The sequence below is a fragment of the Armigeres subalbatus genome, chromosome 3, assembly GCF_024139115.2.
Source record: "Armigeres subalbatus isolate Guangzhou_Male chromosome 3, GZ_Asu_2, whole genome shotgun sequence".
Lineage (NCBI taxonomy): Eukaryota > Metazoa > Arthropoda > Insecta > Diptera > Culicidae > Armigeres > Armigeres subalbatus.
Window position 1 is genome coordinate 204,831,630 of NC_085141.1, and position 26,294 is coordinate 204,857,923.

Sequence of the window (26,294 nt, forward strand, 5' to 3'; positions counted from 1 at the left end):
GCAAGATCTTGATCTAACCTCACTTATTTGACAGTTCACAGAGCTTGTTTACAAGGTGTTAGAAGAAAAATCGATGAGGAGAAAATTAAAATTCATATTTTTAGTTTAAAATTGCTGCGATCCGAATATTTCAATGATATTCTTTTCATTCAGCATGAAATCAATCGCAAAGGACATCTACATGCGAATAAAATGACGAAACAATTTTATCGGAAGCTTCGCCAGAGGCTAAGTCCCGATGAAAAAGCTCTGTGAACTGTCAACCTACGTCATCATGCACTGGTCTATTGTTCTCGTTTTGTCAGTCAATAACATTCACAGAATTCAATTTTTTGACTTTGTGGCTTTTCGATTGAATCCGCTGATCAAAGTTTGATGTAATTAGTAGTGTTATATCGCGAAATAACTAGTTTTGGGTGCATTAAATCGATGCATTTCCTGTGAGTGTTTCGGTTGATTAAAATAATCGATGATAAGGTTCATTAACTCGATCTACTAGCGAAAACCAAACGGGCAGACAGCAAAAAAGGACCAGGGTCGGCCATTTTGTCAGGTCAGACCGGCTGCACAACATCAGAATATAAATCGGAACAAATCCCGGATCCGAAAAATAAAATAAAAGGAACGCCGTGTTTCCCTGAAAGCGACCATCGGACGAGACTCAGCCACTACGTCAGAAAAACTCGACCTCGTCTGGTCAGGATCGCCGCAACGATTATTGATTGAAGCTCTCTTGTCAGAGGTAAGTCATCGTCGTCTCAGTAATTGAATCTCGCAGGGATATGACAACATGACGAGAAGTGAAAATTTTTTTGCACACTCAGTACCTGTGTCATGCAATTGCAAAGAGTGTGATGTATTTAGTGCTCAGAAAGTTATGGCTATGATTAGGGAGTTCAAATTAGAATTTGAATAAAGTATTACTCAGATGTGTGCTTTTGGTTATGGGGAGTCTCCCCAATCGGTGCTCAACCCCGCCCCATTATCCTTGCATGGAATGTACAAATTCTTGATGTTTTTTTTCCTAGTCATTCTTTGGAAAATGGAGACAAGATGCAGGTGGATAATAGTTTCTGGATCAAAAAGTATCAATTATTTGGCATAAAAAAGTGAAAGGTTTTGTATGTTAAAATAAGATCAACATGTTTTTGTACAAATTGTGCTAAAACATTCAAACGTAAAAGTGGCGTAATGAAAATAAAAAAAATTGTGCATGATTTTTAAATCTGACGTAACTAAAAAGGTAAACAAAACCGATTTTAACCCTTTCATGCAATGCAGTGACAACAAACGTAATTGTGTTTGAATGAATAAATCGCATAAATCAAGCTCTGATAAATATAATATTAAAGGAATTGGAATTAAATATTTCCTTCCATTTGAGTGATCCATTAGTAATATTTCTTTAGCACTTTATGCTATCTGTATACTTTATGGTGATTTTGCTTGTTTTTCAAAACTTTATTTGCATCGCTTCATAGACTGTCTTTTTTCGCCCCCAATATAGAAGCTTATTAAAATAAAACACAATAATTAATCAAAACTAACAATTATTGTTAGTTTTGATTATCCATAATATGTTTAAAAAATAATAACGTGATTTATCTCAAAGTAGGATGATTTCACGGATTTCTTGGTTCTTGGTGGTCTGTATAGCAAATCCGTATCATTAAAATAATTCGTGTTTGTTTAGGAAATTTCTAACCAAATTATTGTGAAACTATGTAAATAAATTTCGATATAATCATATTGCAATTTGATTTATTCTTTGTTCAATCGGTGTTAGATTCCGCTGTGGAAAGAAAGTAACCCAACGGAAAAAGTTGACGAATTATTGAAACACACAATTTTGATGATTTATATAGACATCAATGTGATCAATGTAAAGCGCAGCATTGAAATACTGATATTTAACATTTTAACCGTAAAATGAATGCACTTAGTGATTCAAAAAAAAATGATAGTTAAGAAAGGCACCTAAAGAAAATGGGGAGGAAGGTAGCCGAATTGGTACATTCTGAGGTCCATCAATGTAATTTTAAAGTTAAGGGAACTCAAGAGCTTGAATGGGAGCCAGAGGAGCCTGTTTGCTTTCGATTTTCTGTTTTTTCGTCGCTTAGACTCGAATTCGTCGAGAGAACGGTGTGTGGTCCGTCACTCCAAGGTGTGTGGTCCGTGACTTTCCAAAGGAATTCTTAGAGGAAATTTTGAAGGTATTCACGCAAAAATCCAGAAACAAATTTCCGAAGTTATGAAAGAATTTCGGGAAGATTCGCTAAAAGAAATTGTCTAGGAATGTCCGAAGAAGTAACTGAAGATTTTCAAAGAAATACCTACAACAATTTCCCTTAGGAATTCCAGAAAAAATTCCTGAGGATATTATTAAAATTTCCAAAGCAATTCGTATAGGAATTTTCCTAGAAAATTTCTGAATGAGCTCCTAAAAAAATCCCAAAAAGAATTCAAAAGATTTTTGGAAGCATTTCCCGAAAATATTTCCAGTAAGAGACGTCTAGTAATTATACTCGTTGTCCATCATGTTGTTGACAGTTATAGTACCGGTACTTTGGTCCAAACTATAGATAGTAGAATCTATAGATGAGCGAAAGCATGGCTGAGTCGGTTTTTCGACCGTGCACACATGCATATGACGTCACAGCCCTTAACATTTCCATTGGAATCGTGACGTCATACTCGTTTGAAGACACGTTTGACAGTTCGTTTGGCAAACGTTCCATTACCGGTCCCAGAAGTTGACCAACCGGTTCTTAGCGGCAGTGGCGTAGTTTCCTTGCCCGGGGCAAAGACATGCACTACATCTTCTACGTCCAAAGGAATCACGACTGTCTTATCGAGATGATGGTGACAAAGTGCTATCAGGTGAAGCAGTTTTTTCTGTGGATTTGCAAAAAGTTCTCAAGTTATGAACTTATTTTCTGGGTCATACGGCTTCCTCGGTTGGATTGCTTTAAGAGCATTTTTTTCTGGTAAAGGCTGCTGGTCTTTAATTAGAGCTTTGCGCCTGTTGACCCTGTTGATATTTCTTCCATTCGCGTTTGATTCCAAAATGCGTCATGAACGTGTCGTCAGTTATGAAAACTTCAAGTCTGTGGTTGGCAATGCAAAGAACAATGTTGACGTACTTGATACGCAAGCAACTGACTTCTTCAAAGCTCACCGTTTTGGAGTATGCGATAAACCACTGCAAGCCTCGCCCGTACGTGGATTCCATGCGAAAAGTGATGTTTGAAAAATGCCATTCTGAACTTAGATACGCAACAGTAAAGACCTTACATACTGCAAGTTGTTTTCTAAGAAGCAATTGTGGTTGATTGTAAAGGATTCATCCTTTTTTGATACAAATGTATGTTGACAAAATGCTCCTCAAGAAATTGAAGAAGAAATGAAAACTTCTCTAATAAAAGGGGTTCAACCTGTTGTTACCGAAGAGGAAAAATCGTTTTTCATTGATCTTCCGACGAAGCAAGAAGCTTCTATTTAATCTTTGTACTTGATTCATACTTAGAATAAATTTTATCGCAATAACATGTCACAATAATTATGAGTTTTACAAAACAAAACGGTTTTTTCTTGTTGAATATCTTGGCTGTGCACAGCTCATGCACAGCATATGTTTCGAAATGGACAAATTGATATGAAATTTGCGAAAAAGAATCCACGTGTCTTGGAGGGACTCGAACCCTCAACCTCCTACTCTCTAGATATGCGTGATAACCCCTACACAACAAGACCACTTAAAGGTCACGTTTGCGGAAAAGCCATCAGAATCCGAGTACCAACCTCCACCGCGGTTAGCTCTCTTTTTTGCAAATTGAATATCTTTCGTATGCTTGATTTGTCCAATCTCCACATGTACTTTACTGTTGTATATCCACAGTCAAGCGAGTGCACATTGTTTATTAAACGAGAGGATCGCACTCCATGCCCCCCAGCAACGGGCTGGGCGGGATGGTATAAAATGCAAATGTTTCATATCGCCTTCTCCCAGTGCTATGTATCTTTTTGTGTGATTGTTACATAACTTTTTTTTTTGTGTGATAAATATGCGTCCAATTATCCCGGTGTGACAAGTATGCATCCAATTGTTCGAATGTGACCAATTGACCTCAGATTTTTTTCGAGTTTTCCAGAATAAAGCCTCTGTTTTGACAAAATATTTCAAAAATACGTATCTAATTATGACGTTAGTCATCAAATCCTCAAAAATATTAAAAAGTAAAAGTGACATTTATGCGTCCAACGGCAGTGTATTGCCGAACGAATTTTCAAAGGAAATTCTGACGGTTTCCCAAAGGAATTCCTTGAAACATTTCCGAGGACATTGCTAAAAGCTTTTCCAAAGTAATTTACAAAGAAATTATCAAATGATTTTTTGAAGGAACTTTCGTAAGAAGTTCCGAAGGAATTCCCGAAGAAATTCCCAAACAAATTTTTGGAACAATTCCTTAAGAAGTTTTCGTAAGTTTCTTTAGAGAAATTATTGAAAAAAAAAAACCAGATCAATCCACCTAGCGTTTGTGGTGCATTTTTAGCGCTTTAAAAAAAAGAAGAAAAACACATAAGAGAGGTCGAAATAGCACTTCAGAGGGATAGATTTTACTTTTTCCGTCAATTCATATCCATTTGCGGTCATTTGAATGCATTGGTGCAATCCTTGAAAACCACATTTTTTTTCGTTTTTGAAAACACAAACCCGTGGCAAAAAACAATGTTTTTTCAATAACTTTAAAACGCAATGACCGATCGGGCCAATTTTCAATAGGAAACAACTAGAACGCAATCCGCGTCGACTTTTTGCGAGCAAATCGGATAATGCTAAGTACAAAAAAGTTTGTCTCACATTTTTGTACACACACACACACATACAGATATCACCTCAATTCGTCGAGCTGAGTCGATTGGTATATAACACTATGGGTATCCGAGCCTTCTATCAAAAGTTCGGTTTTGGAGTGATCCTATAGCCTTTATACTTTGTATACGAGAACGGCAAAACTGAAACTGGTTGAATACAGCGTCGCTACACATATTCCTGGCGTATTGTAGAGCTCCATAATCGTCGGTCTTGGGCGATGTTCCTCCAGTTTCCCCGAACGTTCAGGGTCCCCAGGTCCGATTCCACCGCGTGCAGCCAGCGTGTTCGTGGCCTTCCACGAAGTCGCCGGCCCCTATCTGATTCTCTGTTGAATATTGTTTTCGCTATTCTTTCTTCCGACATTCGCACTAAGTGACCAGCCCACTGAAGTCTGCCGTATTTTATACGATTCACAATATTTTCTTCTTTGTATACTTGATACAGCACATGCGTCTGCGCCAAACACCATTTTCTAGTTTCCCTCCGAGTATTGTACGCAGCACTTTTCGCTCGAAAACCCCGAAAGCTCTCCGGTTCGTCTCTCTTAATGTCCATGCTTCATGTCCATAAAGGGCTACTGGTAGAATCAAAGTTTTGTATAGAGCAAATTTCGTTTCCGTCTGCATGTTGCGGGACAAAAGCTGGTTAAGTAATCCGAAAAAGGTTCTATTCACAGCAGCAATACGTCTTTTCACTTCACGGGAAACGTCATTGTCACATGTTACAAGCGTTCTAAGATTAACAAATTCTTCAACAACTTCAAATACATTCCCATCAAGCACTACCTCAGCACCAACACCACTATGTCTTCCTCTATCTCTACCTGACACCATGTACTTTGTCTTGGTAGAGTTAATGGTTAAGCCTATCCTGGCCGTCTCCCTCTACAGTGGGACAAAAGTCTTCACTACTGCTCTACGATCGATTCCAATGAGGTCGACGTCGTCAGCAAAGCCCAGGAGCATATGTAACCGTGAGATGATAGTGCCGTTCCTTTGCACGCCAGATCTCCTAATAGCGCTCTCGAGTGCAATGTTGAACAATAAATTCGAAAGTGCATCATCCTGCTTCAATCCGTCTAAGGTCACAAACGAGGTTGACACTTCGTCTGCAATACGAATACTTGATTTTGAGCCATCCAGCGTTGCACGTATCAGTCTAATTAGTTTCGCTGGAAAGCCATGTTCGGACATTATCTGCCACTGCTCATTTCTTTTCACTGAATCGTACGCTGCTTTGAAATCAATGAACAGATGGTGAGTCTGCAAGTTGTAGTCCCGGAATTAAACAAGGATCATCCGCAGGCTAAACATCTGATCAGCCCTCACAAAAACCTGCCTGGTATTCGCCGACGAAGGACTCCTCAAGTGGTCTCAGTCTGTAAAACAGAATACGGGACAGGATTTTGTACGCCGAGTTCAGAAGGGTGATCCCTCTGTAATTAGCACACTCTAGTTTGTGCCCTTTCTTATAAATTGGGCATAATGAGGCCATCCAACCAGCCGGCAGACAGTTCTTCAACCTCCCATATTTTCTGGATAATGTGGTGAATTGATTGATGCAGCTGCTCACTTCCGTGTTTGAGAAGCTCGACTGGGATCTCGTCCTTCCCAGCAGCTTTACTGTTTTTCAGCTCGTTCAGAGCCTTCTTTACCTCGTCCAGCGTTAGTGGTTCCACAGCTTGATCGCTGCCGACTTTGTCCATTCTGCTCCTTATTACACCTTCATTTACACCGTTCAACAAATCTTCGAAGTGCTCCTTCTACCTGGCTGCCACCATAGTCTTGTCTGTCAGCAAATTCCCCTCTCGGTCATTACACATGGCGCAGTCTTATGTCGCGCACCATTGACAGTTGCGTTAACCCTTCGCATATCGTTTCTATCCATCACGCAGATAAATGTTTATTAAACTCAATGATATTATGTATAAAAACAACAAAGATAATAATTGCTCTTTCAACAAAAAATCAGATTTGATTAGACGAAAAATATTGTTGTTTCTACAATGTTTCAAAACAGCTCTCAAAATAAAAATTGTTGAGTTTACAATATATGTTTTTGCTTGTACAAAAAATATTTTTAAACCAAAAAGAAAAAATTTTGGTTTCAACAATATTTTTCCCAAATTAAAAAAAACTTGTAATCAAAAATTTATTTCAAATGTTATTTAAAATTTCTTGGCTTCGTTTGGAAAATAAAACCACAATAGTTATATTTGTATTGCTTTTTTTCAAATATTTACTCCACAAACTAGTTTATAATAAAGGGGAAATGTTTCCATCTCACTGAACATGTATTCATCTCATCGCAAAACAAAGAAACACAGAAACAAACTCGTCGCTTCTTTTTGCTAACACGTGTGCTAACTGGCGAAAAAAATGAAAGGGTTGTGTACAAGACACGACCGTTCTACGTAAACTACGTAAAACCTCTTGGTGCAATAAGAATCATAATATCATATTAGGTTGTATACATGACACAATCACAAATTATAATAAAAAATTATCATAATCTGTTCTTTTTACATTTTCTTCAATCACCACCGACGACCATCATAGATGTTCCTTGAACTGCAAAAAAACCTCTCAATGACCGTTCCCAGTCGCTAACAGCAGCAAAACGAAAATAAGAATTTTAGAAGAAAATTTCCCTTGTGCAACAATTTCCAATACAGCAAACAAAACTTTTTTTTGACGTAGGACTACGTCTGTGTTTTCTATATTGGGGTACAATTTACGATTGCGAAAATCGGGGACCGTCACGAAAATATGATAGACTTTAAACTTTAATATCTAAGACGTTTCTCGATGGATTTTCAATTTTTTTGAACCATTCGATCAAGGATGAGTCAACGCTTCGTCGCATTTATTTGAAAATACTGATTTTTAACTATTTATTATCGATAATTGATAAAAAGTTTAGAAAAAGGTCAACCAACCAATCACGTACCTGCATCACTAGCACAGACATCAAAAATCAATCACTTGCGGGTTTGGATCTAATCCTCAGTTTGAACAAGGTTTCACGCAGAGCAGACGCATCAAAGCGATCGCTGCGGAGCGGACACAGCATCACGGAGGCGCTAATAACATTTTCAAAGGAAATCCATCGCATTGGTGGTGGTGTTCGATGTGTTGCTGCAGATCATTCAACCTCAACGAACCAGCATTTCATATGAAGAAAGGGTTGACCATAAAAATAGCACTGTGGCGATCCCGCACCGCCAGTGCCGATGCTAAAAATTCGACATTCGATGCAGCGGAGCGGATACAGCAGTACGAAGGCGTTGGTGGCAGTGGCAATGAGGAAAATTTATTCCAAATTTTGGAGGCTTAGCGAAAAATCATCAAGTGGCGGTCAGACAGTTACAACGCAAGGTGCCGACAAGCGTTTAGATGTAGTTACTCATTGGAAAGTCGCATTGGGAAATGAAAAATGGTTCTTCTCAGGATTTAGGATTTTCTTCTCATTATTTTATGGAAAGAAAGAGTTAATTGCGAAAATTGATTGTTTCGGCGGCATCGGGTTTAGCGTGGTACCTTGGTTGCTGTTAGTGATTCCATCCGTTCAAATTAATTGCATCATCTCCCTCCGCCGCGCTATCAAATTTGCTAGTTACGATTGATTTTTGCATTTTATAAATTTCATATCGGATTGTCAGATAACCCTTCTTTTGTATAAAGACCTTTTTGGAGGACACCATCCTCAAAAATAGCCGAAATAAAGGAGAAATAAGCAGAATCAGAAGTGGCGTGAAACCAAACGCAAATATATTTATTTGCAACGTTTGGTTTTCGCCCGCGATGTAAGCGTACCTGGCAAAGTAAGGATTGTGATGTCCCCGGCTGAAAGCCAGTCGAGTGGCTTCAGCGGCCGATGAGTCATGTTAATTCCACGGTTAGAGACTCAAAGTCCATCCAACTTGGAACAAATATTCGACTTCTTGATTCAGTTGGCCTCCGAGCAGTTTGCTCAATGTTAATAGAACGACACGAATTATCATGGCAATACCATCAATTTCGAATAGCCACGTAGTCCTACGTTACCTTTGCGTACAACCCGATTGGGCTGCACCTTTGATTTTTTTTAATAAAATGATGGTCCTGAAAAAGGACCGATTAAATGCGCAATTCACTATCGCCATTCCAGATTTCTTTAAAGTGAAATTAAATTAAATGGCTATGATTGCCACGTTATTGATCCCAACGGCATCAATGATGGCCGTCGGCTAACGTTGCTGTAGAAATTTTATTAGCCGTGGTTGCTGTTGCATCCATTTAGCGGTAGGAAGTGAAATTTTCTCATTCGGATATTACGCATTGCAAGAAAAATTTGGAAACCTGGAAAATTCAAAGCGCTTCCAATGAATATTTTCCTGGTTAGTGATCAAAGGAAGCCAACGCTAAATTGTTTGGTTTATATTAATATTTATGACATTTCTATATCTAAATCATACCTAATCATTCGGTGGAGAATGAACAAATAGAAACCAAAAAGTCCATGAAAAATCAGATGTTTGGGTTTTGGGGGCTGCAGGGATTATGCCCAAGAGATTGACAATCCGTACCCTGGCCACTGTGAGTTGTGGGGATTGCCTAGATTGATGGGGTTGGCCCTGATAAACGTCCATGAAAATCTGCATATATGGGCAAGTAGACCCTATGACCGTGTGTCGCTCGGAGCGCACTAACTCAAATCCTGGGGTTAGGTGGGACCTGACACGATAGACCTGACTCAACGCCCCCTGCGAGATGCAAGGTTTTTAGAAGGTTTGCGCAGATCCGATAAGCCGTATATGTAAATGAATCATCACGGACACATGAAAGTTTTATGACATGAAACTATACGCTAAAGTTCTTACAAATCTGGCAGGAAATCGAAAAATGATTAGCTTCCATAAACGCTAAGGGCCGATTTCTTCACCTCCGCTTAGGCCTTAAACCAGGTTTAAACGTATGGGTAAGCACCGCTTAAGAGTTAAGCGAAGGTGAAGAAATTGGCCCTAAGCCACTGCCGATTCATTTTTATGCAGTTGAATTATGTTGATATTTGAATCCAAGTCATCGCACACTATGTACAATTTGTTCTTTGCGGGGATTTACCTCTGCGCGTTATTTCCGCGAAGCCTTCCAAATTTTTCTTTTTATCCGTAATAATTGTTTGGTTAGTGTCAGTGGTTGTAAAGGCGCATCAAGTCGCGTATATCACTTCCTTTCATGATCCCCATTTTGGCGGAAGATAAATGATTTGAGTGACTTGTCTATTAGGGCGTCGGTAGCGCCCCCATCGGTATCCGTCGGTGATGGTAGATGCAAAAAATATTTGCCGCGCTATCGTCTTTAAGGCTTCATGACATGTCATTCAGAATGGCTGCCTTGCGGCTTACCAACACAGTCAAACAATCACCCACCCCACCCACTCGGATATGCACCGATAATTTTAATTCATATACTGACTACATACCTGACCATCTTCTCACTAAAAAAGTAAATCAGGACTTAGTTGATGGACTTAGTATGATGATATCATCACATAGCGCTAATTTAGGGAAGATATATAAGCAATTGAACAAAGTGAAAAAATTCCCCCACTAACGCACCATTCCAACGACGTCGCCGGTTTCAACACTCTGCACGTCGTCGGTAGCGTCGTATGCAAGCAATCATTGATCAGCAACAGACAGTGATGTCGATATGAACTATTGTGGAATCATAGCGGAAACATGTAAAATATCGATAAAATTAATCAATCTTTTCCTAACGCATTATGTATTGATGCAGTAATAATATCTTATTGAATCTGTTTTGAAGTGCATTGTAAAAACTGAAAAATCGGAGCAAAAAATGATCTTGTTATTGATGTGTTTGAGCAGCTGGCAACAACGGTGATGTAAACATAAACAGCCAGCATCGTGAAAACAAAATTCATAAATATTCATCTAAACCAAAGAAAAACTGATCCTTTTCTGACAAATTCTATCAGTTAATCCCATACTTAGATTGTATTGATTAATACTGCGTCTAAATTGGGCTGAATTCTTCCGAATACGTGCAATGTTTACTGTTGTTGGATGTTAACAAAAAATGAATCCCACGTGTATGCTTACTGAATTGGTATTGGAAGTTTCCACCACTACAAATCCATGGTTGATGATTTTTATGACACAATCACATAGAAATTTGAGTGCCACAACGCTTCACCTTAACCACAGAGAAACAGACGTCTCACTTAGAACAAAATGCAATCAAAATCATCGTCACGAAAACAGTACCGCCGAATTCTAAATGCACTGAAGGTGGACAAGCGGCAACCAGGTGGCGGTAGTGAGCAAACGTCAAACACAAGTAAAACCGATGGAAGCGCCATCGGTGGCTGATCGACCACCTACAAAAAATTGAATCCACCGTTAAAAAGATGAACGATGGAACATGTGTAAAGTGAGACGTCTGTTTCTCTGTGCCTTAACCATTCAGCAGTATAAAAAGAAATCGCAAATTCAAGCATCAAATTTAAACACCGTACTCTTTAAACAAACACTGTTTGTATAGTAATGGTCCTGACAAATGACCGATTTTTTTTAAATTGTGCACCTTTGCAATTACTAACAGCATGCGAGCTACGATTCCACTTGAGTGATGTTCCTACTGACGACAAGTTGTCTGCAGCAACCATCGCCGATGGCCGCCATTTTTGGATGAATTTTCACTTTGCTGGACATTTTTGGTAAAACCAATTCTCTTCTGTGTGTAATGATGATCCTAACAAAGGACCGATTGATTTAAATTGTACCATCCCCTAATTCGTAGCTACAGACGGCTGCTGGTAAACGCTCCGTGAAATCTCGACCGTAAATGATGCGCTGCCACGACCGCCACAGACACCACTGAACGCCAACGCCACCAAGTCGTTGTTACTTACTAGACCACTACCAGATGATCCACACGGAAGAAAAGAAGTACCCAAAATTGAGTATTTTTAAACTTACTTTTGAGTTATTTTTTCTCTTCTCTTTCATCCACTCTTTCTTTTGTTGTCAAAAACAAAAGAGCCAAACAATCCAACGACGCCAGTTCAATACGGGAAGCCAATTTTGAGTTTTATTACCTGAGGTCGAAATTAAGTGAATTAAACTTACATTTGGGTAAATAAATTTTCCGTTGGGTACTTTTTTAACATGGGAGTGAAGGCAAACTACTTCGACCCTACTTACTCAATTTTGGCTTCCCGTACGGATGTTCGAGGTTGGGTGAATTAAACTCACTATTGGGTAGTTTGCATGCTCCAGCGGAGCGATCCGCTCGTGTGAAATCTCGAACTAAAATGATGCGCGCGCGTTAGACACGGATCTTTTTATGCACAGAGAAAATGAAGCGGTGAGTCAAAAAAATACGTACCTTACATCAATCTGATGTCTGTGTTGGGGATGCACGGAAGCAATTGGTTGGTTCTGAAATTTTTACCAAGCATGAAAAAACTGAAATTTTCAATAGATTAACGTTGATAATCAAAAGTTCTACTACAATCAGCGAATTGGTGAAAAGTTTGAGAATTTGTTTGATATACACCCAATATTTTTTTTACACGGTTGGTATTCTTTACATTCCCGGTTAACCTAATTTTTCACAGCTTTTCAAATACCACCTGAATTTTCTTTGATTTTTTGTGAAATTTTGCATGGGGTTAACTCATAGTTTCATCAACGGTAAAGGTCGCAATCAACTAAAACCCACCCGTGTAAAAAAAGAACCGGGTGTATAAATCTTGAAAATCCATCGAAATATAAAGTAGCTATTAAAGTTTGAAATCTTACGTGATTTCGTGACGGCCTCCAATTTGAAAATTTTCATTTTGTACTCTGCATCCTGGGCTTCCCCTTAGACGTAGTTTACGTCAAAAAATCACTAAAATAAGAAACAAACCAAATTCCTTTTTATTGCTTTGTTTTAAATAGGATTGAAATAGGAGCTATAGGATGAAGTGTCGAACCGTTCCCCTACTGTATTATAATTTATACTTGATTGCAGTGGAAACAACAATGGAAATTTTTGAATTAAATATATTTCAGTTTTGATTTTAAAAATAAAATATTTAAGTTTAAAACATATTTCAATAATTTTATTTTTTAGTTCTAAAAGGTAGATTTTCTCTGCGTGATGTTCTCCTGCGCTTCAGCTATCACACTCTCTTCGTGTTGCCTTTTTTCTGCGGTGGATTTGTTTCTCTTCTGGCCTTGCTACACTGTACCGCTCTTTGTTGGAACGGGTACAAGTCACTAGGATTCGACTCCTAGCAACATTTTTCTCGTCCGTCACTCGCTGGCACTCCTCATCAAACCAACCGTTGGCGTCGCTGTGCAGTGCCTAACACTTCCTGCGCTGTTGTAGTCACAGCTTCGTGGATATTTTCCCACAATCTGTTGACGTCGCTAGATCCGGTGGCATCTCATATCCGCTCGTCCAGCTTCTGGTGGTACTGTTCAGCAACTCCTTCAACTGACAAGCGTTGGATATTGAAACGCATCGTTTTGTTGTTTCGTAAATTCGTGACGCAGGAAAGTCGCGCCCGAATTTTTGCAACTACAAAGTGCATTTATTTATTTATTTATTAAATACGTAACTCAAGACAACCATCACCCTGCTTCAATCCGTCTGCAATCCGAATACTTGATTTTGAGCCATCCAGCGTTGCACGTATCAGTTTCGCCGGAAAACCATGTTCGGACATTATCTGCCACTGCTCATTTCTTTTCACTAAATCGTACGCTGCTTTGAAATCAATGAACAGATGGTGATCCGAGTCAATGTTCGGACCTTTGAAGGACCTTACATCTATAACATCCGAGAAATGTCGTCCATCGATCAGCACGTGGTCCATCTGTGAGCTATAAGTGCGGATATTTTTACGTGCGAAGTAGGTACTGCTGATTGCCATCCCTCTAGCAGCAGCAAAGGTTACAAGTCGCAGACCATTATCGTTGGTAGCGGAATGAAGGCTTTCCATACCAATGACAGGGCGAAAGAAACTTCCTCTTCCGATCTGCGCATTGGCATCCCCGATGACAATCTTTACATCGTGTGTTGGGCACTTATCAAGGCTCTCATAGAACTCATCCTTCACGTCATCGTGCTTGTCGATCGTTGGGGCATAGATGCTGATCAGGCTATAGTTGAAGAATTTGCCCTTCATTCTCAACACGCAAATGCGGTCGCTTATCGGCTTCCACCGGATATGGGATCCACCGCCCGGAATTCACGTCTTCCAGTTCTGGGCCACCTGGATTGCTGCCACACTCACGCCGACCTTCTACAGCTCACGAGCCAAGAGTTCAACACGTGCGGGTTCATTCAAAGTTCTCACGTTCCAAAATCCGACATTCCAATCGTTGTCCTTTATTCGTTGCCGGGTCTGTTGCCGTTGAATCAATCAGTTTGCTCTACTTTTGCCTTTCTTGGTAACCTTACCAGGGTTGCCCTCGCTGGCTCGGACGATGATCAGCCGCCCCTAACATGGAGAACAGACGCTGTTGAGAGCCGCTCGATCAGATTTGCACCTCCGGAGAGGTTGCTGGTATCCCGACCAGCGCCACGAGGAGGTAGGGATAGGAGTTGCTGGGTAAGAGGCTAAGGACCGCGAAATGGGGTCTATTTTATTCCTTCAGGTACGCGAAGTACCAATACACAGTGTTGCTTTTTGCCGTCCATTTTTTAATAGCATCGTTTCTGCTGATTTTTTTTTCGCTGTAGTTTGTTTGGAGAAGACGTTAGGTATGAAAAGGGCCTTTTTTGAGAAAATCTGTAAAATGATTGTTTGAATCAATCATTTGAATTATGAATGTTCCAGGCATTTTTACCACCTTTTTACCACCACCACCGTTTTTTATTATTATTTATTTATTCAGACTAAGGCCGAAGTGGCCTGTGCGGTATATAAGAGTCTTCTCTATTCGGCTCGGTCCATGGCTACACGTCGCCAACCACGCAGTCTACGGAGGGTCCGCAAGTCATCTTCCACCTGATCGATCCACCTTGCCCGCTGCGCACCTCGCCTTCTTGTGCCCGTCGGATCGTTGTCGAGAACCATTTTCACCGGGTTACTGTCCGACATTCTGGCTACGTGCCCGGCCCATCGCAGTCGTCCGATTTTCGCGGTGTGAACGATGGATGGTTCTCCCAACAGCTGATGCAATTCGTGGTTCATTCGCCTCCTCCACGTACCGTCCGCCATCTGCACCCCACCATAGATGGTACGCAGCACTTTCCTTTCGAAAACTCCAAGTGCGCGTTGGTCCTCCACGAGCATCGTCCAGGTCTCGTGTCCGTAGAGGACTACCGGTCTAATTAGCGTTTTGTAGATTGTCAGTTTAGTACGGCGGCGAACTCTATTCGATCGGAGCGTCTCGCGGAGTCCAAAGTACGTACGATTTCCAGCCACTATGCGTCTCCGAATTTCTCTACTGGTGTCATTTTCGGCAGTCACCAGTGAGCCCAAGTACACAAATTCTTCTACCACCTCGATTTCGTCACCACCGATGCAAACTCGCGGTGGGTGGCTCACATTGTCTTCTCTTGAACCTCTTCCTATCATGTACTTCGTCTTCGACGTGTTGATGACTAGTCCGATCCGCTTGGCTTCCCTCTTCAGTCTGATGTAGGCTTCCTCCATCTTCTCAAAGTTACGTGCCATAATATCTATGTCGTCGGCGAAACCAAATAGCTGGACGGACTTATTGAAAATTGTACCACTCGTGTTAATCCCTGCTCTTCGTATTACACCTTCCAAAGCGATGTTGAATAGCAAACACGAAAGACCATGACCTTGCCGTAACCCTCTGCGGGTTTCGAAGGGACTCGAGAATGCCCCTGAAACTCGAACTACGCACATCACCCGATCCATCGTCGCTTTGATCAACCGTGTCAGTTTATCCGGAAAACCGTGTTCGTGCATTAGCTGCCATAGCTGGTCCCGATCGATTGTATCATATGCGGCTTTGAAGTCGATGAATAGATGATGTGTGGGCACGTTGTATTCGCGGCATTTCTGCAGTACTTGGCGAATGGCAAACACCTGGTCCGTGGTGGAGCGTTCGCCCATAAAACCCGCCTGGTACTGCCCCACGAACTCCCTTGCAGTTGGTGCTAGTCGACGGCATAAAATTTGGGAGAGTACCTTGTAGGCGGCGTTCAGCAATGTGATTGCGCGGTAGTTGCTACAATCCAGCTTATCGCCCTTTTTGTAGATGGGACACACGACACCTTCCATCCACTCCTGCGACAAAACTTCCTCCTCCCAAATCTTGGTAGGGGCAGTAGGGGCAATATGAACATACGGGGCAATATGAGCCACCCTCATTTTGAGCTTATTGACAAGTTTTATCATGTAAAAGTTATATGATCTTTAAGAGGATGCTCCACATATGCATCAACGTGAAAACCGCATTAAAATTCAATTCAAACATGAAAATATACTTGAAAATGTAAATTTTCACTGCATAGGCAAAATTATTATAAGATTTCAAGTTTATAAATAAGGTTTTGACACAAAACTGATTAAAATACAGGTCAAAAATACACCACAATCAAAAGATATATTAAAATTGAATATTGTGCACTCATGTTTATATTGATACAAATCTGAATTTATCATAAAACTTTGTTTTCCCAAAACCAGTCTCTATGGGGCAATATGGGCATACCTGCATAGAACAAGATATCTGGCCTTAAAATGCGAATAAGTTAAAATTTCAGTATTCAAATACAAGAATATTATCATATATGTAAGATTCATTACGAAAAAAAATTACAACAGCGCATTACTGCGATAGAAACAGAAAAAATGACCATTGACCAATTGAAATGTGGCTGTTCAAACGGTGAAGAGTGGCAAATCAGTTCAATCCGCTGTTGTGCAATTTTTTCATTTTATTTGATATGGAATACTTACAACTGTTGTAGGAATATCATATTCTTCTATGTTACGATACTTTTTTCGCCTAAATAAAGGTTTTGGAAGGGTGGCCCATACTGCCCCAAATGGTGGCTCATATTGCCCCGTATAGTCGGGAACACACATTGAAATCAATACATTTTCAAAAGTGCATTCCAACAATTTCCAAACGCATTTTTCGTCATTCATCGACGAAATATGAAAGGTAACATTCTCTAGTATAAGTCAACTACATTTGAACGATGCTTTTTTGAGCTTTTCAGCGCTTTTCGGAACGATTTCCTTAGGTGGCCCATATTGCCCCGATCACCCCTAATTACCCAGTGCAGCGCTCTAGCCAGTGCCTCACCACCGTGTTTAAATAGCTCTCCTGGTAGTTGGTCAACCCCAGGGGCTTTGTTGTTCTTGAGCCGGCCAATCTCCTCCTGGATTTCCTGGAGATCCGGAGCCGGTAGAATTATGTCCTGCGCGCGTTCTCCCAGGTCCATCACCATACCGCCATCTTCGTCAGCCACATCGCCATTCAGGTGTTCTTCGTAGTGCTGCCGCCACCTTTGGATCACCTCACGCTCGCTCGTAAGAAGGTTCCACCTATGTCCTTACACATATCGGGCTGTGGCACGTGGCCCTTACGTGATCGGTTTAACTTCTCATAGAACTTTCGTGTGTTATTAGCGCGGTACAGTTGCTCCGTTTCTTCACGGTCTCGATCTTCCTGCTGGCGCTTTTTCCTCCGGAAAATCGAGTTTTGTCTGTTCCGCGCCTGTTTATATCGTGCCTCGTTCGCCCTCGTGCGGTGTTGCAGCAATCTCGCCCATGCTGCATTCTTCTCTTCCACTAACTGCTCACATTCGCCGTCATACCAGTCGTTTCTCTGATCCGGGGGCACCGTGCCAAGTGCAGCGGTTGCGGTGCTACCAATGGCGGATCGAATATCTCTCCAGCCATCTTCAAGAGATGCTGCGCGCTGCTCTTCCGTTGGAAGTGCCACTTCCAGCTGCTGCGCGTATTCTTGGGCTAGTCTACCGTCTTGTAGCCGCCCAATGTTAAGCCGCGGTGTCCGACTTCGACGCGTGTTGTACACCGTCGAGAGTTTTGAGCGCAGGCATACTGCAACGAGGTAGTGGTCGGATTCAATATTCGCACTGCGGTAAGTGCGGACGTTCGTGATGTCGGAGAAGAATTTACCGTCGATTAGAACGTGGTCGATTTGGTTTTCCGTTTCTTGGTTAGGTGATCTCCATGTGGCCTTGTGGATATTTTTGCGGGGAAGGAAGGTGCTTCGGACTACCATTCCACGGGAGGCTGCGAAGTTTATGCATCGTTGGCCGTTGTTATTCGATACGGTGTGCAGACTATCCGATCCGATGACCGGTCTATACATTTCTCCCCTTCCTACCTGTGCGTTCATGTCACCGATGACGATTTTAACGTCCCGCAGTGGGCATCCATCGTATGTCTGCTCCAGCTGTGCGTAGAACGCTTCTTTCTCGTCGTCGGGTCTCCCTTCGTGTGGGCAGTGCACGTTGATGATGCTATAGTTGAAGAAACGGCCTTTAATCCTCAGCTTACACATCCTTGCGTTGATTGGCTGCCACCCAATCACGCGTTGGCGCATCTTACCCAGCACTATGAAGCCGGTTCCCAGCTCGTTGGTGATGCCACAGCTTTGGTAGAAGGTAGCCGCTCGATGCCCGCTTTTCCACACTTTCTGTCCTGTCCAGCAAATCTCCTGCAGCGCCACGACGTCGAAGTTGCGGGGATGTAATTCATCGTAGATCACCCTGTCGCAACCTGCGAAACCTAGCGACTTGCAATTCCATGTTCCAAGCTTCCAATCGTGATCCTGTATTCGTCGCCTAGGTCTTTGCCGATTATATCGAGTCGCATTATCTCTTATATTGTTCGTAATGATTGGTTTTATAGGCGGCTTATTGGGCCTGCGCAAACCTCCTGTCTCGTCGGAGGGCCGTCGTGTCAGGGCTGTTTAGCGTCCCACCTAACACCAGGACTTGGGCTTGTGCGCTTTGAGCGGCACACGGTCGCTTTGGTGGAGCCTACTTGCGGATACATGCAGCTTTTTATAGAGGTTTAACAGGGCCCACTGTCAAACCCCACCACATCCTAGGCAAGCCCCACAACTCGCAGATGGCCTGGGGAGGGATCGTCAAGCCCTTGGACATAGTCCCTGCTGCCCACCGTTTTTTGGCTAACAAAAATACACATTTTTGTAGAACATTGCGAAGCTCTATCTCTTTAAATTTGAAAAGTTATTTGAGAAAATGTGTTTTATGTGCTGTATGTTTACTCTTACCTCGCGGTTGAAGCTTGTGTTTACATGAAATTACACGTGAGTTATATAGATTTCAAATGTCCCACGTTTTGCCTTAATTGTGCACTAAGTTTATGTAAATGGGGCCCTCCTTAGCCGTGCGGTAAGACGCGCGGCTACAAAGCAAGACCATGCTGAGGGTGGCTGGGTTCGATTCCCGGTGCCGGTCTAGGCAATTTTCGGATTGGAAATTGTCTCGACTTCCCTGGGCATAAAAGTATCATCGTGCTAGCCTCATGATATACGAATGCAAAAATGGTAACCTGGCTTAGAAACCTCGCAGTTAATAACTGTGGAAGTGCTTAATGAAAACTAAGCTGCGAGGCGGCTCTGTCCCAGTGTGGGGATGTAATGCCAATAAGAAGAAGAAGAAGTTTATGTAAATGCTATAGGATTATAAAAATTAACTTTTGAGCACAACATACATTTTCTCAAATAACTTTCCAATTTCAAGAGCTAGAGCTTTGTTCTACAAAAAAGTGTATTTTTGTTAGCCAAACAACTTTGTCGAAGGTAGTAAAAATACCTGAAATATAGAAAACTTTTTATCGATGGTATTAAAAAAGCGCATGAAATCGGCAAAAAGCAACACTGTGCAATGGTACGCTTTGCCCAGCACTTGCCGTGCGACATTTTTCATCAGCAATTGTACTGATCAAGTGAGGTTGTGTGAGCTATTTGCCAGTCGGTCATCAAGTAGAAGTAGCCGCCAGACATTATAAGGCTTTGGTCCGATTCGCAAATTAAAATAAAATTCAACTTAAAAATGACAGTTCAATAATTTTCAAATAACCCTGCCCGCGGAGCAAGATTATTTTTGACAGATATGGAATCATTTTTGATAGATGTTTTGTTGGTCTTGCTGGGTAGCATCAGCCATTTTTATGAGCGGGGGATATCATAATTTTCGAACTGTCACTTTTAAGTTTAATTCGATTTTAATTCTCGAATCGGACCGAAGCCTAAGGGTATGTCTCATTTGGAGAATTAAACTTAAAAGTGACAGTTCGAAAATTAGCAAATAACCCAATCATAGAAACGGCTGGTGCTACCCTGCAATTCCAATAAGACATCGATGCAAAATGATTCGATATCTGTCAAAAGTAATCTTGCTCTGCGAGCAGGGTTATTCAATAATTATTGAAATGTCACTTTTAAGTTTAATTTCAGTTTAATTCTCCAAATGAGACAGACTATACACATGTGGAAATGTTGTTGGCTTGACAAATGGATTGTGAGTGATTCGACTATGTGTCCAATTTGGGAATCTCGAGCTCGTTCAGAAGCCGCTAGGTTGCGAAGACCGACGGAGGTCCTTCGTAGCTTAGCATTTTTTTTTTGGGAATTAACCACTGCGACCATTAAGGGTCTGTCTCAATTGGATAATTAAACTGAAATTAAACTTAAAAGTGACATTTCAATAATTATCAAATAACCCTGCTCGCAGAGCAAGATTACTTTTGACAGATATCGAATCATTTTCCATCGATGTCTTATTGGAATTGCTGGGTAGCACCAGCCATTCTTACAACGGGGTGATTTTTTAATTTTCGAACTGTCACTTTTAAGTTTAATTCTCCAAATGAGATAGACCCTAAGTTGATCTATTGTGGTATACCCCTTGTTAGTATTGAATCTACTCAGATCAGCGAGTTACCATGTGGGGACTTCTCCAAACGAACTGTCAAACGTGTCTCCAAACGAGCATGACGTCACGATTTCAATGGAAACGTTAAGGGCTGTGACGTCATATGCGCGTGTGCACGGGCAAAAAAAAATGACTCAGCCACGCTTTCGCTCATCTATAGATTCTACTATCTATAGTTATCGCTATTGTCTCCTGATGCGAAGTACCCCAATCTGGTATTACCGTTTCAATAAACTTTACTACCATATTGGGGTTTGCTGTCCAGATATCGGTAGGACTTAATATGCCCTTCTCAAAGTACTTTCTTCGCAGGAATAGTGCTAGAATAGAGGTCTCAATCTCACAGTCACAAAAGCGACAGATATCAGTTTGACTTCTGTTTATCTTTTTCAAATGATATCTGGCCGGACAATGACCTGTGAGCAGACCAATAACTATTTTCAAAGAACTTTTTTTCAGATTTAGCAATTTATTTGAAATTTTCTTGTTTGGAGTGATGAACTGTTTAGATTGTCTTAAGGCCTTTGTAGCGATCCAACTCGACTGTATCGTCTCATCCTCCCCTTTTGTAATCTCCATTTGTTCGTATCCCATTCGTGTCCCATCGAAGGAAAAGTGGTTACCTCCAATACATTTTTCAAATCAATATCTTCCACATAATGTACGTATTCACATATGAGTTTTCAGAACATTGTAAATTAATGTCCAAGTCGGGTGGTTTAATACCCGGCATATAGGCAATTAACTTTGGTTGATTATTATCATTATTCTGAAGAATTTCTGCAGAAATCCAAAAGGATTCAAATGAGAATTTCCAAAGGTATTTCTGGGGAAAATCCACAGAAACTTCGTTAGAAATTTTAACGATGTTTTCTGATAAATCCAAAGGTATTCCCACAGAAATCCCCGGTGAAATATTACGAAGAAATCTCGAAGAAATTCATGAACGTTGTCCACCAGTACTTCTGTAAGGAACATTAGCAGAAATTTCGCCGTGAAGTTACGAACGCATTTCCGGAAGGTTTTCCACTGGAATTCACCAAAGAATTGTAAATCATGTATTTGCGAACGAATTTTTGAAATGACTCCCGGAGACATTTTAGCAAGAATTCATGTAGCAGTTTTTGCGAAATTTCCGAAGAAACTTCGGTAGAAATTCCGTCTTGAATTTCTGAAAGAACGGCCGTTAGGTTTTCCACAGGGATTTATTAAAACAATTCTACAGAATTTTATATGAGAATTTTTAATTCCCTTGGAATCTTTCGCAGGAATTCTCGGAATTCCCATTGGAATTCTAACTATGTACAATTTACGCAGAACATTTTAGAGATATTCCTGCAGTAGTTCCAAGCAGTTAGATTTCCGCCCAAATCTCTAAGAAAAAAATCTCAAAAATGCCCACCACAAGAATCCCCGAAAAACTCCTCAGGAAATGAATAATTTCTGCACTAATTTTCGAAGAAATTTTGAAATGTTAAAAAATCAGTAATAATTTCAAAGTGAAGAACTCGATTCCAATGCCAAAATTCATATGAACGTGGTAAAAAATAATCTTATCTAGAGGAACGGTTCGGTACTTCATCCTATAGCTCCTATTTCCATCCCATTAAAAACAAAGCAATGAAAAGGAATTTGGTTTGTTTCTTATTTTAGAGATTTTTTTTTTCACCATTGAGCACGCTTGTTAGCAAAAAGAAGCGACGAGTTTGGTGCTGTATTTCTTTGTTTTGCGACGAGATGAATATATGTTCAGTGAGATGGAAAATGGAACAGTTCCCTTTATAATAAAAATGAGAAGGTCTGTGTTCGTATCCGTATCTCGAAACGGATAGATAGCAGATATGTTCGTTATTCCGACGGGTTAATTATATATTTCCTCATGCAAAAATCACGAGTAAGGATGAGAGAAAATCTAAAATCAAGTTTCGTATGGGAATTTTGCATGGGCAGTATAAATGTCCCATCTTTGCAGGGTTACCTATTCATATGGAACAAATATGCGGTTACAGACAGTATATAAAAATGAAATTGATTTTTGTCGGCGCGGAAAATACTTCACGATCCTCGTAACAACCCTGTAAATGTGGAAGTGCTAAGAGAACCAGTGGGGGATGTAATGCCAATAATTATGCATCATGAAAATGAAAATGATTTTTTGATGTTCAACCGTATCAAAGTTTTGTCGGTGATATACCGTGACATGCCCTATTACCGTGGGGTTAAGGACGGGTCCACTATAAATTCGCTATAAAAAATTCAATTTGTAACAATCACCCTTGAAAACTATGTCGCTTTAATTAATATTAAATACATTTGAAGGGGAAAATATGTTTTGTACTTCAACTCATAAAAAAATGAAAAAAATAGTGTTCGACATTTGACTTATGAATATGCCTAATACCGCGTACATTTCGAAGAAGATTCCAAATACCGCGCAGAAAATTGCCTAATACCGTGCCCTATTAAACAAGCTCAAATGATGAACTTAAGACCACATTTACAATAAAATATGTAAATAATCGGATCATATACAAATTTCAATTAAATTATTAGATCACACTAAAAAACGTCATAAAAAAATTACTGTTTTACACAGATACTGGAAAAATAATTATTTCCTTGGGAAGTTAACAACTTCTCAATATTGACGGTTTGAAAGCGTTTATTAATTTTTCAAATAATTTACTTCACATTAATTTAGTTTTTAGATAGGTGATATCCAATCGAGTGTCTAAGTAGATTTGAAGACAATGGGAGGATTTGTGTTCAGATGAAAAATACTCTACCTACATTTCTAATGGAAACTGTACAGGAAAAATATTTACGTCTATTGTCTATGGTAAATATCCCATAAATGATATCGTATTCGCATGTGCTGAATGACACAATAAAGACCATTTGTATGTTCATTAGATGTATATCATCTTCAAGTCTTCCAACAGAAGTTTCTCTTTGGGGAAGTATGTACTGGAATAATACATATCGCAATGTGTAATTCATCTGAATGATGCTCCCCTAGTAATCCTACGCATAAAATGCCGTAGATATCTAAAATGAATGTTCCAATACCTATATGATACTGTCTAGTGGTCTATGTATCCAATGTGAGGGTTTTGTTTTATTTTTCTGAGTATCAACTTCACGGTATAGCCTAGTCACGGTATTAGGCACTACTGGCGAAGAAGATGGCCTAATACCGCGACAATGGTTTTGATCAATAAAAATGCAAAAACAAGAATATTAAATACCATTCCAGTATCCAGCTCATATTTTATAGCTGTAAAAATGGGCTCAATGAGATATTGGAAGTAAATATCATTAAAAAATTAGGTTACAAGACTTAGAAATATAACCATAATTTTAAGCGTTTTGCTAAGCGGATGAAAATTTTGACTGGTCGAGCCATACATTTTCCCATTTATTTTTTAGCGCCTAATTTACGTCACAAATACCCACAATAATAATTTGCTAACATTTTCTGATATATATTTGTGCATTTCACCAAATAATGTGATGTGTATGACAGACAGTACCTCTATATTCATCAATTTGGATAAAATCCACGGTATTAGGCAATGCGCGGAATTAGGGCAGGACACGGTAGTACATCAATAGGCGAATTTGAATAAAGCTCATCGATCATTTCGACATCTAGTGGTCGTCACAAGAACCACGAAAAAAGTGTCGTTGGCCAAAAAAGTGCATTGGCAGCATACGGGGGGAATACGATTTTTGCGTTTTCTGGATAATCCAACCATTTATGAAAGCTGGAATAGTCGCAAATTGGAAGAAAGTTTTGTTTTCTTTGGGATGAGCTTCCATCCGATGGGTGCTTGTAAATGATTTTTCCGATTAAATAGCACATCTCCTGCAGTGCCTCCACCGCACTATCTTGGTTATGAACTCCAGGATTTTTATTTCGCGGCTTATTTGGGTGGGATTCGTCTTCAATAGCTGCTTAAAGACTGTAAGAAGCCATTGCCAGTGGAAAACATGTGACCATATACCAAAAAGTGAAGTAAATTTTATGAAGAAAATTTTATTTTAAATGTAAATAGGGTATCCAATCATGGTTTGAACTAGTGAAAAGCGTATCATGGTTTGAACCATTTTGAAATCAGTAGAAATTACCATCTCATTGGCAGGAAATGAACCTAAAACAGTATGAATGGCATATTTAGGTATACTGGAAGTGATAGAGTTTATTTAAATATTTGTACATATTGTTTAAGTAATAAAATAAAGCGATTTAAAAACGTCCTGAATTTGCGCTAAATTCCCCCCACCAGTGGCATAATTTCAAAAAGCTAAGGACGCATTTTATGACACAGGAGTGAGATCAATATATCAAAAGAACGCTATTTTTATCTGTAATCGATTGACATCATCATACAATTGAGAAACAGTTTTAAATAGTTAAAATAGTAACATTTATACAAGGTAAAAACTGATCATGGTTTGAACTAAATTCGTACCATGGTTTGAACTTGTAAATGCAGACATGTTCTGCTGCTGTCCGCTAGGAGCGCTGCATGCGCCTAGCTGGAGCATTTTGTTTACATTTCCAATATGAAAAAATCGCAATTTTCATATCGATATTTTAGACGATTTTCACACGTTTCGAGTTACTAATCTAATGCGAGAAGATGAATAGTAAAACAAATTTGCTTTTCTATTGATTTCCTCATCGTTTCATGCATGTGATTAGTATTATATTTAGGGGCTGCTGGCTGCTGCAGTAGTTCAAACCATGGTACGATTTTAGTTCAAACCATGAACAGTGTAGTTCAAACCATGGTACGAATCAAAGTTATGTAATTATTAAGTTTTTTCAATGAAACTAAGCATAATTATGTGCACCCATGATGTATTTAGAAAGATAATGAACTAAGCTTCCATATAAAATAGAAATCGCAGTTCTAACATGTCCCTTTAATGAAATAAATCAACTTTGTTTGGACGGCTCATCTGAAACCCGCCATTTGGTTCAAACCATGATTGGATACCCTAATCGCTTCTGACGACTTTTCTCCCAAACTCTCGCAGCGCACTCTACCACTGGATCCTTCTCGAATTCGCCTATTGTGGTCATACGCATAGGGGAAGGTGGGTAGACTTGATCCCGGGAGACTTGATCACCCCCTGTTTTATCGAGAACTAAAGTAGTTTTGTTCTAGCGTATTTTTTAGTATAGATCCTCTAGACAAATGACCTTTATGTGGTGAGTTATTTTTTGGATCGACAACCTTATTTATTCTGCAGGGCGGTTTGTATGTTTTGACCTTTCTAAAGATTTTTTTATTGGCCACGCAAAATTTGCACAACTTTTCATAACAATGACCAAAGTCTTTCGTTTTTTCACAGCAACAAGCCATAAATATGCTTATTGAAAATGTCAACATTCCATCAAAGTTTTAGGATATTTGGATTTGAAGTTATTGCCTCAATATGGGGACACTTGATCCCCCGTTAGTCACCCATACAAAATTTTTTTT

At 40.0% G+C, this 26,294-nt stretch overlaps 1 protein-coding gene across 1 annotated transcript in view; it reads left to right on the forward strand.

Moving 5' to 3' along the window:
* The first annotated feature begins 302 nt into the window (after positions 1-302).
* LOC134227172 (probable ubiquitin carboxyl-terminal hydrolase FAF) overlaps positions 303-26,294 on the forward strand; it is a 55,447-nt gene continuing 29,455 nt past the window's right edge. The window contains exon 1 of the mRNA XM_062708485.1: positions 303-742. The gene's annotated coding sequence lies outside the window, so the exon portion shown is untranslated. The remainder of the gene's footprint in view (positions 743-26,294) is intronic.